The following is a 16,403-nucleotide window of genomic DNA, read 5'->3' as shown; positions in this document are numbered from 1 at the left end:
TCTTCCACCACTGCTTAAGACTGGGATGGCAGGTATTGAGAATAATATTCATTTAGCCTTCTGAGCTTTCTGGGCAGACTTGGTGACCCTGCCAGTTCTAGCTGCCTTCTTGACCACTGCTTTGATGACACCCACAGCAACCATCTGTCTCATGTCAGGAACAGCAAAACAGCCCCAAGGAGGATAATCAGAGAAGCTCTCAACACACTAGGCTTGCCAGCAACCATATCAATGACGGCAGCATCACCAGATTTCAAGAACACGGAGCCATCTTCCAGCATTTTCCAGAATGACAATCAGTCTCCTTCAGCGCAGCAAATTTGCAGGCAATGTGAGCTGTGTGACCATCCAGCACAGGTGTGTATCCAGAACTGATTTGGCCTGGCTGGTTCAGGATAATCACCTGAACTGTGAAGCCAGTTGCTTCCATTGGTGGGTCTTTTTTTTTTTTTCTTAAATAGTTTATTGTCAAGTTGGTTTCCATATAACACCCAGTGCTCATCCCAACAAGTTCTCTCCTCCGTGCCCATCACCCCCCTTCCCTTCTCCGCCACCCCCATCAGCCCTCAGTTTGTTCTCAGCATTCAAGAGTTGCTCATGGCTTGCCTCCCTCCCTCTCTCCAACTACGGGGTGGTGGGTCATTTTCACTGTCACCAGCCACACTGCCATGACAAACATCTTTGACAGGATACGTTCTTGACATTGAAGCCCACAATATCCCCAGGAAGAGGCTCAGTCAAAGCTTCGTTGTACATTTCAACAGACTTTACTTCAGTTGTAACATTGATTGGAGCAAAGGTGACCACCATGCCAGGTTTAAGAGCACCAGTTTCCACTTGGGTCACAGGGACAGTACGAATAGCACCAATTTTGTAGATATCCTGGGGAGAGAGATACAAGGGCTTGTCAGTAAGATCAACTGATGGATGAATGCAATCCAGAGCTTGAAGCAGTGTGCTTCCACTGGCAGTATCATCTTTACAGGTGACTTACCATCCCTCGAACCAAGGCACATGGCTCCAGCACATTGTCACCATTCCAACGAGAAACTATCACAAATGCTACTGTGTTGGGTTTGTAGCCAGTTTTCTCAATCTAGGTGCTGACTTCCTTACTGATTTCCTCACATCTCTTCTGGCTACAGGGTGACTCCGTGGAATCCACTTTGCTAACATCAACAATCGGTTGTTTCACATTTCCTATGTGTAAGCCAGAAGGGCATACTCACAGGTGTGCCTATTCTTGGAGATTCCTGCTTCAAATTCACCAACACCAGCAGCAACAATCAGGACAGCACAATCAGCCTTAGGTGTGCCTGTAATCATGATTTTGATAAAGTCTCTGTGCCCCGGGGCATCAGTGATGCTCACATAATACTTGCTGGTCTCGAATTTCCACTGGGAGTTATCAATGGTGATACCATGTTCACGTTCAGCTTTCAGTTTCTCCAAGACCCAGGCATATATGAAGGAGCCTTTCCCATCTCAGCAGGCTCCTTCTCAAATTTTTTGATAGTTCTTTTGTCAATCCCACGACATTTGTAGATCAGATGACTGGCAGTGGCAGACTTACTCAAATCTACATGTCCAATGGCAATGATGTTGATATAAGTCCTTTCCCAGTTTGGTTTAGGTTTAGCGGTGGTTTTCATGACACCTGTGTTCTTGCAAAAGAGATTTTGGCCTATTTTTAAATCAGGTTGTTCTTTCTTTCATGGATTGTGCTTTTGGGGTTGTAACTACAAAGGCTACATACTGTATTATTCCAGTTATATTACATTCTGGAAAAGGCAAAATCATGAAGACAGTTAAAAGACCAATGATTGCCAGAGGTTAGGGAGGAAGGAAGGATGAATAAGTAGAGTACAAAAGATTTTTAGGGAAGTTAAAATACTCTGTATGACCCTGTGACAGTTAATACATGTCATTGTAGATTTGTCCAAACCTGCAGAATATACAGCCCCAGCAGTGAACTATGTCCATGTAAACTATGGACTTTGGGTGATGATGTGTCAATGTGGGTTCATCAATGGTAACAAATGTACTACTCTGGTGTGGGGTGTTGATAATGGTGGCCATGCAAATGTGGGGGTAGGGAGGTTTATGAGCAATCTCTGTACCTTCTGCTTGATTTTGCTGTGAACCTGAAACTACTCTACAAATAATGTATTTTAAAAAAATAATACAACTTTAGCGACTTGAGTAATAGAATAAGTAACTGTAGGTGATCCTTGCACATCAAAGCCTTCTTCAGGTATTAAATATCTCAAGTGATATGCTTAAGATCTTTTGGATGGGTTTCAGTTACAACTAAAACAGTCTTGAGGAAGACATAGTTTCTCCCCCAACCACATTGCATCATGTTTCTAGCTTGAGTGTCATTGATCTCATAGCTATATTTTTAAACTTCATTCCACTCATGACAGTCCTCCACGTATGCACGGATGGAAGATATGCCTATTGAGATGCCTGTCTAGACTTCTCTTTGCTGCAAGCTATTTTTCCCCCCTCTTTAATCCTCCAAATCTACAGGGCTCAGAGGTAGCAGTTGACTGTCATAATGGTAAAATTTGACCTATTCTTTTTTAAATTAAAAAAATTATTTTAGAGAGAGGGAGAGCAGGGGAGAGAGGGAGAGGAAGAGAGAGTGAATATTGTAAGCAGGCTCTATTCTCAATGCAGAGCTCAGGTAGGGCTTGATCCTACAATCATGGGATCAGGACCTGAACCTAATTCAAAAGTTGAATGCTTAACTGACTAAGCTATTTGGGAGCCCCTTGACCTACTCTTTAGACTTGGCTGATTGACCCAAGGTGGACCACTAACCCAACCAAGGTTAATAAACATGGCAATTGAAGCAGAGCCTCAGATATCTCTGGGTGAGTAGAGGGATTATATGGAGACCAAGAAGCTAGGAATAGGTATTGTCTACCGTGCAGACTGGAGAACAGAGAAAAAGGGCCCTTTAAGAGAAAGAACTAAGCTTATGGGCAGAAGGACAGAAATAAAAGATGGAGAGCATCTTAATTATAGTCTGTTCCAGAGGCCCAGTCGGCTGCACATTGCCTTGAGTACTGTGACACATCTGGTGCACTTATAATAATTCATCCCTCCCTTCTAAACAAACTACTGTCAGTTTCTATTACTTATAACCAAAAGAATACTATTAATATGTGTGAAAACATATTAAACTCATTGTGTGAAGCAAATATGTGGGTTTTGTTTTCAAAAGAAATAGCTGCTTGGTTGTCTTGGTTGGAGGAACTTTTCAGTGTAGACCTGACTTTTGGGTTATAAGTACAGGGACTAGTCTAAGGCATGTGCGCTGGTAAATCCATGAGCTCCAATTTACCTAAAACTCAATTCTTAGCATAACTCTAGCCTGATAATCACTTGCAAAATACCAAACATTGAATAGAAGAAAGTTATAGCCAATAAGCTATTTGTGACTTGTATAGCATCTCATTATACTTGGTGTGTTTCATTGGAAGATATGCAAACTGCATTATATGGTCTATGGTAGAAACTGCTAGTTCACCATCCTCTCCCAGCTGAACTTACACTTCCCAGCCCTTCTTAGAAGGCAAGACAGAGCTGTAGGATTAAGTTCCAACTCATGGAAGACAAGTAGAGGTGACGGGTAAAACTTCTGGAACATTCCTTAAAAGGAATGCCGTGAGACTTTTCTTCTCCCTTTCCTTCTTGCTTCTGGAATGTGAACATGGTGCTAGAAGCAGGAATGGCCATGCTAGACTGAAAGATGGAAGCTATGTGTTATAAATGGATATAAATGGGTATAAATGGATAGTAACAAGCTGGAAAAATCCTGGATCTCCAGCCCTGCTTCATTTAGACATTCCACTTAATAGGCCATCTTATTTAAGTCATTGTTATTTTGATATTATTTCAGTAGTTAAACCAATACCCCAACTACAACATAGCCTTTGCATGGAAAAACAAAAATGAATGACTGTTTCCTACAAGAGGAATTGCAGCCATCATTCAACAAATGTTTATCAAGTCACCAAGGTCTGAATGTGAACAGCTGAGCACCCTTGGATAAACTGTCCGGGCTGGTGAAGCAATTCAGCCCATGTGAGATGATGAGTGCCCAATGGAACACGGGGCATACAGCCCAGGGAAACAAAGGTTTAGGATAGGCCAGAGAGCTGTCTTCGAACATAGGAAGAGTTCATGTGGAAGAAGGAATAAACTTGTTCTGTATGCACCCAAGGGGCTGAACTAAGATCAACAGATTTATGCAGGGCCTGATGGGCTAAGATGTAAAGAGTTCTACAGTAACTCAGGTTGTTGGCTTCAAGTGAAATAAACAGACTCTACAATCTTAGTCAAAAATGAAATTTATTGGAATGATAAATTTATTGGAGTGGATTAATGATATTTGGAGGAATCTCAGAATTGACCAGAGATCAGAGAACTGGTCAGGAACCAAGAGTATTCTGGAGCACTGGTTAGCAGGAAGGATAACCACAGCCATTGAGAAGGAAGGGCCTGGCGAGCATGATGAGTGACCTCTAACTGTTCCTCATGTCACTGAGTCATTTACTCAGGACTCAAAATCATGAGAGAGAGTCTGATGGTTGCACATGGATCATTTTCCATTTGCTGGCAGAACATGGTGGAATAGGGGAAAACCTGTCCCTGTTGACCCTGGCATGGAAGTCAGGCCCCACATCCAAGAGGAACCCAGATATTATCAGACAAATAGCCAGTGCTAGCTCTTTGATGCTTTCAAAGACTATGAATCTGTGACCAGTGTCTCAGGATTGGGAAGGACTTGTCCATTCAGAGAAGTTACCTCCTTTCCACATTCCTCATAAATGCTCATATGCTCTTTGCTGAATGATTCTGACAATGGAAAGTTCCCTTCCTTCTTGTTAAGATGAAATAAAGGCTGAGAGTTTAGACTCTCTACCTGGTACCCAAGACCCTCCAACTCCAGTCTCCCTTTTGTAGAGTTAAGTCCTGTGAGTCTTCTACAGACACCTTTCCTCCTGTCAAACTTATTCACTCAATGTCACCATCCTCTGACCCGACCAAAACATCTTGTGTTTATCCGCTTTTCTCCTCTCATCTATCTAAATGTTATCCATTCTTCACATTCCAGCTCAAATCCCACATCCTACATGAAACATTCCCAAGCCATCCCAGCCCAAAGTCATGTGTCTTTGGAAATTTTTGCCTGTCCTCTTCATTAGGCAGTTAATCACTCTCCTTTTATATGTTTTCTATTTCTTGGCATTAATACTTAAACACTGTCAGACAATTTAGTTTCAAACATACTTATACCTTCTCTCTATACATAGATTACAATTTCTTAAAGATATGGACTATTTCTTACCCATCTTTGCATCTCCTGTAGAGCTTAAAATTCTTTCCATATGGGCCTTTTTTTTTTTTCTTAATTGATGTGAATACCAGAGGTGAGTGTGGTTTTGACCTTTTATTCAGGAATTTGGGGAAGGGGAAGCAAGGTAAGATGAGAGTAGAGGTATATCAGAGCAATGACCTAGAATGACTTTCCTGAGTATAATAATGATGTGAATGATTTATATTTTTTAGCTTTTTTGAGCTATAATTGATACGTAATAAATCACACATATGTGAAGTATATAATTTGATATATTTGGACATTTGTATACATCCATGAAAATATTGCTTTAATCAAGATAATAAAAATATCCATCACCCCTAAACATTTCCCCGTACCCATTCATAATCCCTCTTCTTCACTTCTGGTAAAAGTTGGCTTTTATATAATTTCCCATATAAAACTAATCATACTTAGTTGGGTATTACCTAATCCATTTAATGGGTAAACAACCTAAGACATAAAGAGATGACAATGACTTGGCTAGGGGACGCCTGGATGGTTCAGTCAGTTAAGCATCCTACTCTTGATTTCAGCTCAGATCATGGTCCCATGATTTGTGGGGTTACAGCCCCACATCAGGCTCCACACAGACAGTGCTGAGTCTGCTTGGGAGTCTCTCTCTGCCCCTCCCCCACTTGTGAGCATGTGAGCATTCTCGGAGTCTCACAATAAATAAGTAAACTTAAAAAAAGTTTAAAAAAGAAAATAACTTGGCCAGTGCCCTGTAAAGATAAAGATTACACTTAGGTCTTCTGACTCTCAACCCGTGGAAGATCCAGTTCTTTTTATAATGTAAACCAGAAATCATATCCTATCACTTCCACTGTATTCAATTCCTTAGAGATTTTTAAGTGTGGATCACACTCAAGGACAGGGAATTATATAAAGTGTAATACCAGTAGGCAGAGGTTATAGAAGACCATCCTAGAGGCCACTTACCATCAGCCCCTTCTCTTTGCCACTTGGCAATGATACAAGTCTGGTAAGTTGGCGTTGTGACCAGAAGCTTCTGAAATATGGAATGAGGAGCCAAAGAGAATGTTCCCAAGCCAATGATCTAATAGGAGACTTTGCTCTTCCCTCATGGAAAGAAAGTGAAATCTCAGTTCCTTTGTCCATCATTGTACACTGGCCACACCTTTGAAGTAGGAAGCACAGTCTGCGGATAGGCCCATGGAATGAAGGGAGGTGGGGCGCCTGGGTGGTTCAGTCTTAAGCATTCGACTCTTGGTTTGTGAGTTCGAGCCCTGCATCATCAGACTCTGTGCTGACAGTGTGGGGCCTGCTTGGGATTCTTTCTCCCTTTCTCTCTGCCCCTTCCCTGCTCACATACTCTCTCTCTCTCTCAAGGAGATATGAAAGTTGGGTCAAGCAGTTTTCTTCTGCCTTCAAGATGACACCAGAAACACGTTCGTATGGAGTAGGCATCTCATTTATTTATTTATCCACTTATTCTCCAATACTTACTCAGCATCTACCATGTATCAGTCCCTCCAGTTGGCACTGGGGGCACAAGAGTTTCTTTTTTGAGAAGGTATGTATTAATTGCTAAGGCCACAGAGTAACGAAGAGATGACACTGTGTTAGTTCAGGCTCTCTAAGAAGCAGACTGCAAGATAGAATTAGACAGGTGAGAGATTTATTGGAGGAAATGCTTGTGAAAGACAAAGGGAGGGAAGCAGAGAGGGCGGGGAGAAGACATCGCAGGCCTGATATCTGTGCAGGAAAGGGGGAAGGACGGAGGGGAGGGGCTGTAGTACAATTCCAAGAAAGGTTTGTTCAGGTCACTGGGAAGTCCTTGAGCCCAAGTCGCCTATCAGAGGAGTTCTATAATAGAAATGAACCTGGGAGCAGCCAGAGGGACATGTGGGCTCAGAATTAATAGAACAATGGATCCAGAGGGACAGCTGCTGGGGATCTGGGCAGTATCTTTTCATTTCTGTCCTGTGCGTGCTGTAACAAGGTATGGTTAATGTGATGATGAAGTAAGCATAGGTGCTAAAAAGAGCACCAATGAGGAGCACCTGATCCAGACCTTCAGGTTTAGGGTAGACTTTCTCCATGGCAGTGGTCAAAACTGAGATGTGAGGGGCACCTGGGTGGCTTAGTTGGTTAAGCGTCCAACTTTCGCTTAGGTCATGATCTTGCGGTTCGTGGGTTCGAACCCCGCGTTGGGCTCTGTGCTCACTGCCAGCTCAGAGCCTGGAGCCTGTTTCAGTCTGTGACTCCCTCTCTCTCTGACCCTCCCCTGCTCACGCTGTCTCTCTCTCTCTCTCCCCCAGAAATAAATAAAACATTAAAAAAAAAACCTGAGATGTGAGCAGAGGAGAGGGGTTAGCAAATTGACGTATCCTGCAGGAGGTAGTGCAAGCTGGTACCACCACTCTAGAGAACTGTTTGGCATTAGGTAGAACAGCTTTGAGTTTTACATGCCCTGGGAGGTAGCATTCCACACTGCACGTGTACCTATATGCACTCGTCTATGTGTACAAGATGTTCCCGGTGCTATTCTTGGTATTAGCCACCCACAAAGGAAACAAGTATGTCTGTCAACCCAACAGATACATGGTGGTTTAGGAGAGTAGTTTCAGCGATGAAAATAAATGAGCTACAACTACACTCAGTAACTTGGATGACTGTCATCAACACAACTTTGATCAGGGGGGTGGGTAGGGAAAGTGAGACCCTCACACTGCGACATTCAGAAAGTAGACTGAATTAGGCTATGGATTGGGGAATGCATGCAAAGATGGTAAGACCAAAAATAAAAGCCAGGAACCGGAAGAGAGAAGTGGGGTTGTGATTTAAGAGAGGCACGCAAGAAGATTCTGGGAAGTGGGCTTCTGAGATGCTTGTGAAATAATTCTTAAAATTCTCCATATGTGTTCCATGCAGTCCCTGTCTGTACATCTCATAATTTATTAAAAAAAAAAAAAGTGTGAGGGGCAAATAGGAGTAGGCTGGAGGAAGGGACTGGAGTGTGTTCCCAGGCAGAAGACAAAGGGCAGAAGGGGAAGTGTGTGCAGAGCTCAGGGGTTGCAAACACCATGGAGTGACACTGAGGAGTGGGATCCATGTCAACGTTCCTACATGCAGAAAGGAGGGATGGAGGCAGGTGTGTGTAGGTCGGTGGGGTGGGGGTGGGGGAGGTCTGTGGGAGGAACCACTGAGGGATTTAAGCTGCGGAGAAACTGAATCAGATGTGTGCTTTCGAAAGATCCTACGGTCAGAGTGTGGGGACGCACCTTACAGTACCCAGATGGGTGGCAGTGAGGTGAGCAAAGAAAGGGCTCCACGTTCTAGCATGTTGCCTGTGGCACTTACCCAGGGCTTGCAGTTGTGGGCTTGCAGTTGGAGTCAAGTTGAATAGCACTGAGGTTTAATTCACCAGGCCGGAAGCTGGGCTTCCTCACTCTCAGACCAACGGCCCTCCTTTCTGCATGTGGGAACATTGACATTTCTTAATCACTGAATCATTAACAATAGGAGGAGATTCTCCTTTCTGGCTGCTCTCTCATGTCAACCATTCATATTACTGATTGAAGATAAAGTGTCGTCCTTGGTCACAAGGGCCCTCTCATTTCGATGCTGAACATTTGCAGGGGCAGAGGGGAAAAGAAAAAAAAAAAGAATTTGTAAATAACTGATCATTGCAAAAGCTAACCCCTTAGGAATTCCCTTTTAGGAATCATTTAATGATAGCACTATATGTAATGATTCTTTAATTACTAAAATGACTTATTCCTTTTGCAACAATATTATAGAGGAGCTCTTGGTTAACGTGGTTATTTAATATTTTCTTAGTAATTATGTATGTAGTATTAAGGTCAGTTGTGGACTTCTTTATTCAAGTTGGGAGCTAAATTCCCAGGATACTTCCTGCATATTCTCCTCAGGTTTTGGTAACCCTAGGTTGAAAGTTCAAGATGATTTATTGTAGGAGGTATCACCTGATAGCTCCCAATTATCTTGTAATTTTAATTGCATGTAGGATTTTTTTTTCCTGCAGCATAGATAGCTACTCTTATTGTTGCCATTAAGTTTATTTTTTAAATATGGGCAATTTGAAAAAATAGGCATTATCTAATACTAAAATATTATATCCTGACTTGGTACACTGTAAAGTATAAACTCTTCCTCATAGCTGCTTTTGAAGGGTTTGACTTCCTACGAGAGAATTTCTCCATTGCAAAAGATCATTTACCTCTTGAATATGTTGTCTTTCGGGATCACCTCTGCTTCCCACTTGCTCATACCTGCCTGTCATCTGCCTTAGTAAAAGGAAAGTCCAATGAAGTTCAGATCAGATCAAGGGCACAATTCTGTTTTGATCCTGAGTCAATGGTGGGGTGTGTGTGTGTGCATAACTCTTGGGTATAATTTAATGCTTACCGGCTTTACTCCTTTTATCAAATCTATGCAACACTTCTTTTGTTATGATTAGGGCATTCTCCCTCAGGCGAATCAACAGAGCCCTAGCAACACTGGTGAGACGATCCTCACAGAGGGCTGGACTTTGAGATGACACTTGTATATTGACCTTCTTACCAGGAAGTGTTGACACTCAATTTTCAACATTCCTTGGGTGGTCAGATCATTCAGGTGGTGGATGCTCACAGGCTTTAGGACTATCACTTTCTTTCCTTAGGTTGAAACCCTGACTAGCAAGACTATTTAGAGCAATGAAAGACATCACCCCAGTTTTCTAGAAGATTATAATCTTGCTATGAAGATTTATGAAGGTAAGACACCCTGAGAAAAAAATACTAGTACATCGAATTGTAATAGAAGTTTCATGAGTTAGGAGCTGAGGAAATACCACATATAGGCGTGACCAGAACAAAGGAAAGTCAGTCCGGAATGTGTATGTAAGAGAAACTGAAACCCGGGAAGCATTGTTGCCTCACCAGCTACCCCGCAAATATCCAATCAGTCACCAGATTCTACAGATTCTATCACCTTACACTCCTTCCTTCAACTTCTGTCAGCCCCCATCCTGGTGGGCTTGACCCAACTGGGGTACTAGCCTCCTTTGAATCCACTGGGGGCTGATTATGTTCCATCCGTTCATGTCCAGCCTTAAAACTGCTCTGTGCTGAGCAGGCCTGACTTGCGCACCTCTCAGGCCTCACCCTGATTGCTGGCCCCCTAGTTTACTTTGCTGGGTGCTCTCACTCGCTTTATTTAGCACCTCCCCTGGGTAAGTCTCATCCCCGAAGACCCCTTCAGATGCTGCCTCATCCCCCTGCACCGTCGCCCGCTCAGAGCCTTTGTTCCTTTTACTAAATCTAAGATCCTTTGAGGTGTGTTCTGGATTTTGCACTTGTGGAGAAAGAACACAGAGCTGTTTCACACCTCCAACGTTATTGACATTTACCATTAACATCCCACAATAGGCTGTTGGAGACGTTGTAACAACGTCAGGAGAAAAACTAAGCTCTTCCATAAGTGAAGATGCAGGAAAGATTTTGTTTTTTTAAAGTTCAAAAAATATAGTATTTTTTCCCAAAAAAGATATTATGGTAAGGAGAACATCTCCCACAAACATCTCAATTTATTTATTTATTTATTTATTTATTTATTTATTTATAGGGAGGGGAGAGGCAGAGGTGAAAGTGAGGGAACATTCCATTGAGGCAACTTTTGCTTCACTTGTTTTTTCTTATAAAGTGGAGCCCAAATTTGAGCCGCCTCCCCCAAATAAAAAGTTACTTGATCAAAATTAGAAAAATGATTAGGAAATTAGTGGATTAAAAGAGCTCCAAAAATACCTGACCTAATAACATATACGTTGTGTGTCATAGGTCATGCCGGAAGGCACCCCTATGAGGGTCTACACAGGTGGGTGATGGTGTGTGCAAGGGGGTTTAGAAATACCAGTGAGTTCAGGGTGCCTGGGTGGCTCAGTCGGTTGGGCGGACTGATCTGGTGCCTTGTGAGTTCCAGCCCCTCGTCGGGCTCTGTGCTGACAGCTCGGAGCCTGGAGCTGCTTTGGATTCTGTCTCCCTCTCTCTCTGCCCCTCCCTTGCTCATGCTCTCTCTGTCTCAAAAATAAATAAACATTAAAAAAAAAAAAGAAATACCAGCGAGTTCACCAGTAAGACGTTTAAACACAAAATAAGTCTGAAATGTGACTTGGATCTGGGCCATCAGCCGAGGAACAAAGATAGACGCTGAGCCATGAGGCAGAGAAATGGCGGTGTCCTTTCCTCAGCGAGATGATAGGCTGATGACAGTGACGACTGACATATTAAAATATGACCTGGTTGGGGCGCCTGGGTGGCTCAGTCGGTTAAGCGTCTGACTTCGGCTCAGGACATGATCTCACAGTCCGTGGGGTCGAGCCCCGCGTCGGGCTCTGTGCTGACAGCTCAGAGCCTGGAGCCTGTTTCGGACTCTGTGTCTCCCTCTCTCTCTGACCCTCCCCTGCTCATGCTGTCTCTTTCTATCTCTCAGAAATAAATAAAAAAACATTAAAAAAATTAAAATATGACCTGGTTGGACTGTGGGATTATTTTTTCCATTGATTGAAAACATTTACATTTCTTCACTTTTTGAGAGTTGTCTTTAGGCGCAGGAGGCCTCTCTGACATATCTTTGAGAATTAATGACCTTGTGTGAGCTCAAGGTAAAGCCTTATTATACAGTAATATAAAATAAGAAGGGAAAAAAGATTAAACTACCCCAGGGCATACGCTGAAGTTACTTTGGAGAAATAGGGCTGGATTTCTACTTGTGTCCTTATTTTTTCTTTTCTATTACCTCTCGTAAAACCTTACTTGAAGATGAATCAAGATGTCTGGTTAATCAAATCTCAAATCTATGCCATATAAAATGTTTGGCAGATGCTACACTGCAGAATAATTTTTTTTTAATAACTGAAGTTTGGATTCTTTCACTAATACCACTGCATTACCCCCTTCTCCCAGCTCCTGCCAACCGCTCTTAGACTCTCTGATTCTGAGTTTGACTATTTCAGATGCCTTGTGTAAGTGATATGTAGCATCTGCCTTTTTGTGTCTGTATTTGTCCTTCAGTTTCACCCGCATTATCGCAAATGGCTAGATTTTCTTCTTTTTTAAGTCTGACTACTATTCCATTGTACCACATTTTCTTTGTCTGCCCACAGACATTTAGATCACTTTCATGGCTCAGTTATTGCGAATAATACTGCGAATAATCTTTTCAAGATCTGATTTCAGTTACTTTATTTTTTAAATTATTTAAAAGGTTTATTTATTTTTGAGAGAGAGAGTGCAAATGGGGGAGGGACAGAGAGAGAGGGAGAGACAGAATTTGAAGAAGGCTCTAGGCTCTGAGCTGTCAGCACAGAGCCCGACGTGGGGCTCAAACCCACAGACTGGACCCCGAAATCATGACCTGAGCTGAAGTCAGATGCTCAACCAATTGAGTCACCCAGGCACCCCTCAACTCCTCTAGATATGTAACCGTAATAGGGATTGCAGGATCATATGGGAGTTCTATTTTTAATTTCTTGAGGAGTTTCCATACTGTTTTCCATAGTGGCTGCACCAATTTATATCCCCACCAACAGTGTACGAGAGTTTCCTTTTTTCCACATCCCCACCAACACTTGATAACTCTTGACACCATTCTAACAGGTGTGAGGTGATAGGTCATTGTAGCTTTGATTTGCATTTCCCAGATGATTGATATCGAGAATATTTTCATGTACCTGGTGGTCCTCACTTGTTTGCCCATTTTCAAACCAGGTTATTATTTTTGTTTGTTGATGTTTTTGTTATTGACTTGCATGAGCTCCTTGTATATTTTGGATATTAACCCCTTATCAGATATACAGTTTGCAAATATTTTCTCCCAATCTGCAGGTTGCCTTATTATTCTGTCAATTATTTCCTTTGCTGTGCAGAAGCTTTTCAGTTTCATGTAGTCCCGTTTGTCTATTTTGCATTTGTCGCCTGTGCTCTTGGTGTAATATGCAAAATATCATTACCAGGGTCAACATCCAGAGGCTTTTTCCCTACATCTTTTTCAAGGGGTTTTATGGTTTCAGGTCTCATATTTGTCTATCTTGAGTCGATTTTTGTGTGTGGTGTAAGATAAGGATCTGATTTCATTCTTTTGCATGTAGATATCCAATTTCCCCAGTGCCATATATTAAAAAGACTGTCTTAGGGCGCGTGGGTGGCTCAGTCAATTACGTGTCCAGCTTCGGTTTTCACCTCAGGTCATGATCTCATGGGTTCGTGGGATTGAGCCTCGTGTAGGGTTCTGTGCTGACAGTGTGGAGTTTGCTTGGGATTCTCTCATTCTCTCACTCTCTCTGCCTGTCTCCCCCTCATGCTCTCTCCCTCAAAATAAATAAGCTTAAAAGTAAAATAAAATAAAAAGACTATCTTTTTTCCATTTTGTATTCTTAGGTCCTTGTCAAAATCAGTTGACCATTGATTGGCCATATATGTGTGTTTATTTCTGGGTTCTCTATTCTGTTTGATTGCTCTATATGTCTGTTTTTATGCCGGTACCCTACTGTCTTAATTATTATAACTTTGTAATATAGTTTGAAATTAGGATGTATGATGCCTTCCACCTTTGTTCTTCTTGTTCAGATTTCCTTTCACTATTCTTTTGCGGTTCCGTATGCATTTTAAAATTTGTTTCCTATTTCTCCAAAAATGGTCATTGGGTTTTGATATGGATTGCATTAAATCTGTAAATCACTTTGGGTAGTCTGGGCATTTTAACATTACTTCCTCTAATCCATGAACATGGATATCTTTGCATCTGTGACTGCTTCAATTTCTTTCATCAGTGTTTTATACTTTTAGCGTACAGATCTTTCATCTCCTTGGTTAACCTTATTCCTAAGTACCAGAGTAATTTTAATACATTAAATACCATAGTAATATTTTATAACTCTAAAAGCTGACTTATATACATAGTACAAAATTCAAAGACTTTTTTGGTGAATTTAAATTTGTAGTTATAATAGGAAGACACTAAATTTGCATCAGCTGTCCTTGTGACTGTATCATTTTATAATGAACCCGTGGGCATTCTGGTGCGGTGCTTTAAAAAAGAAAAGTTGAAGGGGGAAATTCAGGGTAGCTGCCCTTCCTCTTCTTCTCAGAAGAAAAGGGGCGAGCCCTGTGAGCAGCCACCATATTGGGAGGGCTGGCGTTGCTGTGTTGAGGCATTATGTAATCAGGCTAATTTCCTTACACCGATTGTTAATAGCCTAGCTGCCCTCATGCATCCCTGGGTATTAGCTAGGAAAAACTATAGAGCCTCTAAGAGGAAATGCTAAAAGTTGAAGTCGACTGGTGGTATTGCCCTGGTCTTTGGCTTGCCATATGACTTTGGGGTCCACATCTTCTCATTCCCAAAATGGGATACGCGGCTGATTAACAGGAAGGACACTTGAAGCAGAGACTATCTTGGAAAACCTATAACTCACTTCTGGAGGTTCAGAAATTCTTTGCTTTTTCTGCAATTTATTTATAATTTTTTTTTTAAACGAGAGAAATTAGTCAGCACTAACCAGGTAATTTGTACTAATGCCTATGTAGTTTATCTTTGGAGAAGACCAAGAATAGAAAATGTTAGAACCCAAATATCACAGAACAGGCACGTTCAAATCATCTTTATCCTTGGTGGGGGGTGTGAGGTAAGCTATGGGAAATACTAAGTTCTCTGGATAAGGTGACAAAGGGACTCTAAGTTTACACGGAGTGCATGGTAAACGTATTCTCACCTTAGTCTGTGTGGTGGGAGAGAACCAGAAGCTGGACTAGGCATGGGTTCAGCCTTCCTATGTGGATCCAAATTTTCTCTATTACTGTTTGACCTGGGCCTAGTTACATAACCTTTGCGTGCCTGTACTTTTGAATCCCTAAAGTGGGAGTTAATAATAGTACGTGCCTCATAAAGCAAGAATTTTTGGAGAGGCATGTAAAAACCTTAGCGTGGTGCCTGACACACAATAAGTGCTCAGTAAGTTTTACCTAGAATCATTAAAGCCCTTTGAAGGCAAACATTTCACCTACAGGCCCTTTTCATGGGACAAAAACGGGCAGGGGAGACAATGCCAGGGGGCTCAGCCTCTAAGAAGCGGAGCTGGAGAAAACGCATTCGGTACAACGCTCGCTAGGAAAGTACAGCCAATGGCTGGAGGGAAAGGTGAGCCCCGTGTGCCTGTTTTGGGGGTAAAGGGAAGGCACCGCGAGCCTCTCCTCCCTCCAGGGCACGCTCAGGCTCCCAGACGGTTACTAAACGGCTTCCCAAGTTCTCAGCTGGTTCTCCAAATGCACGCTGAGCAAACATTTAAAGAATATCCGTTTGAGCCAAAGTATTAGTCTGCCCTTGGCAACTACACGTGGGTCAGGCCGGGCTCACACAACAACAGATGCCTGTGTCGCGCCTATGTCTGTGCAGGCATCGTTGTCAGCGGTTTACGTGCATCAGCTCACTCAAAGGCATCACGGCCCTGGGAAGTAGGTGCCCTTCACGTCCCCTTTCCGCAGCAGCCTGCCAAGGTCAGACTGCCGGCGAGGGATGGGCCTGACCCGACCCCGCGCGCGGCGGCCCACAGCCGGCGCCTTGCGCCCACCTCTCCGGGGAAGGGGCCCCGGGAATCCGCGCCTGCAGCCCCGTGAGGTCGGCGGTGCGCAGGGGGCGCGAGGGGCAGGGTGCCCCAGGCGTCCCCTGCGCGCAGAAGCGTAGTCCTTAGCAGGAACGTTCTGGAACTCCCCTGCGCAACCAGCTGCGGGGAGAGCCCAGGACCAGCCGCGACCCCGCCCGGAGCAGCGTGGACGCCTAGAAGGTCCCCCGCGCCGAGAAGTCGCGGGCGAGGGGCGCGCGCACGGACGAGACCGCACTGTTTAGCGCACGCGCACACGAGGGCGCACGCTCGCCCGCCGCCCAGGATGAGACGGAAGGCATGGAAAGTTCCAGCTGGTTCGAGAACCGTAGGTAGCTGGAACGGCGGCCGCAGGGTCGGAGGCGGAGTGCGGCCCGCGCTGGACCC

General features: G+C 43.4%; 1 protein-coding gene and 1 pseudogene across 1 annotated transcript in view; one reads left to right on the top strand and one right to left on the bottom strand.

Moving 5' to 3' along the window:
- The window catches only part of MRPS6 (mitochondrial ribosomal protein S6), a 138,125-nt gene that overhangs the window by 56,409 nt on the left and 65,313 nt on the right, over nucleotides 1-16,403 (top strand). The gene's annotated exons all lie outside the window — the stretch shown is intronic.
- LOC144232632 (elongation factor 1-alpha 1-like) lies at nucleotides 48-12,444 on the bottom strand (annotated as a pseudogene).

The sequence above is a fragment of the Crocuta crocuta genome, unplaced genomic scaffold, assembly GCF_008692635.1.
Source record: "Crocuta crocuta isolate KB4526 unplaced genomic scaffold, BGI_CrCroc_1.0 scaffold84, whole genome shotgun sequence".
NCBI lineage: Eukaryota > Metazoa > Chordata > Mammalia > Carnivora > Hyaenidae > Crocuta > Crocuta crocuta.
The sequence above is the reverse complement of the archived record's forward strand: the minus strand, read 5'-3'. Positions and strand labels throughout refer to the sequence as shown.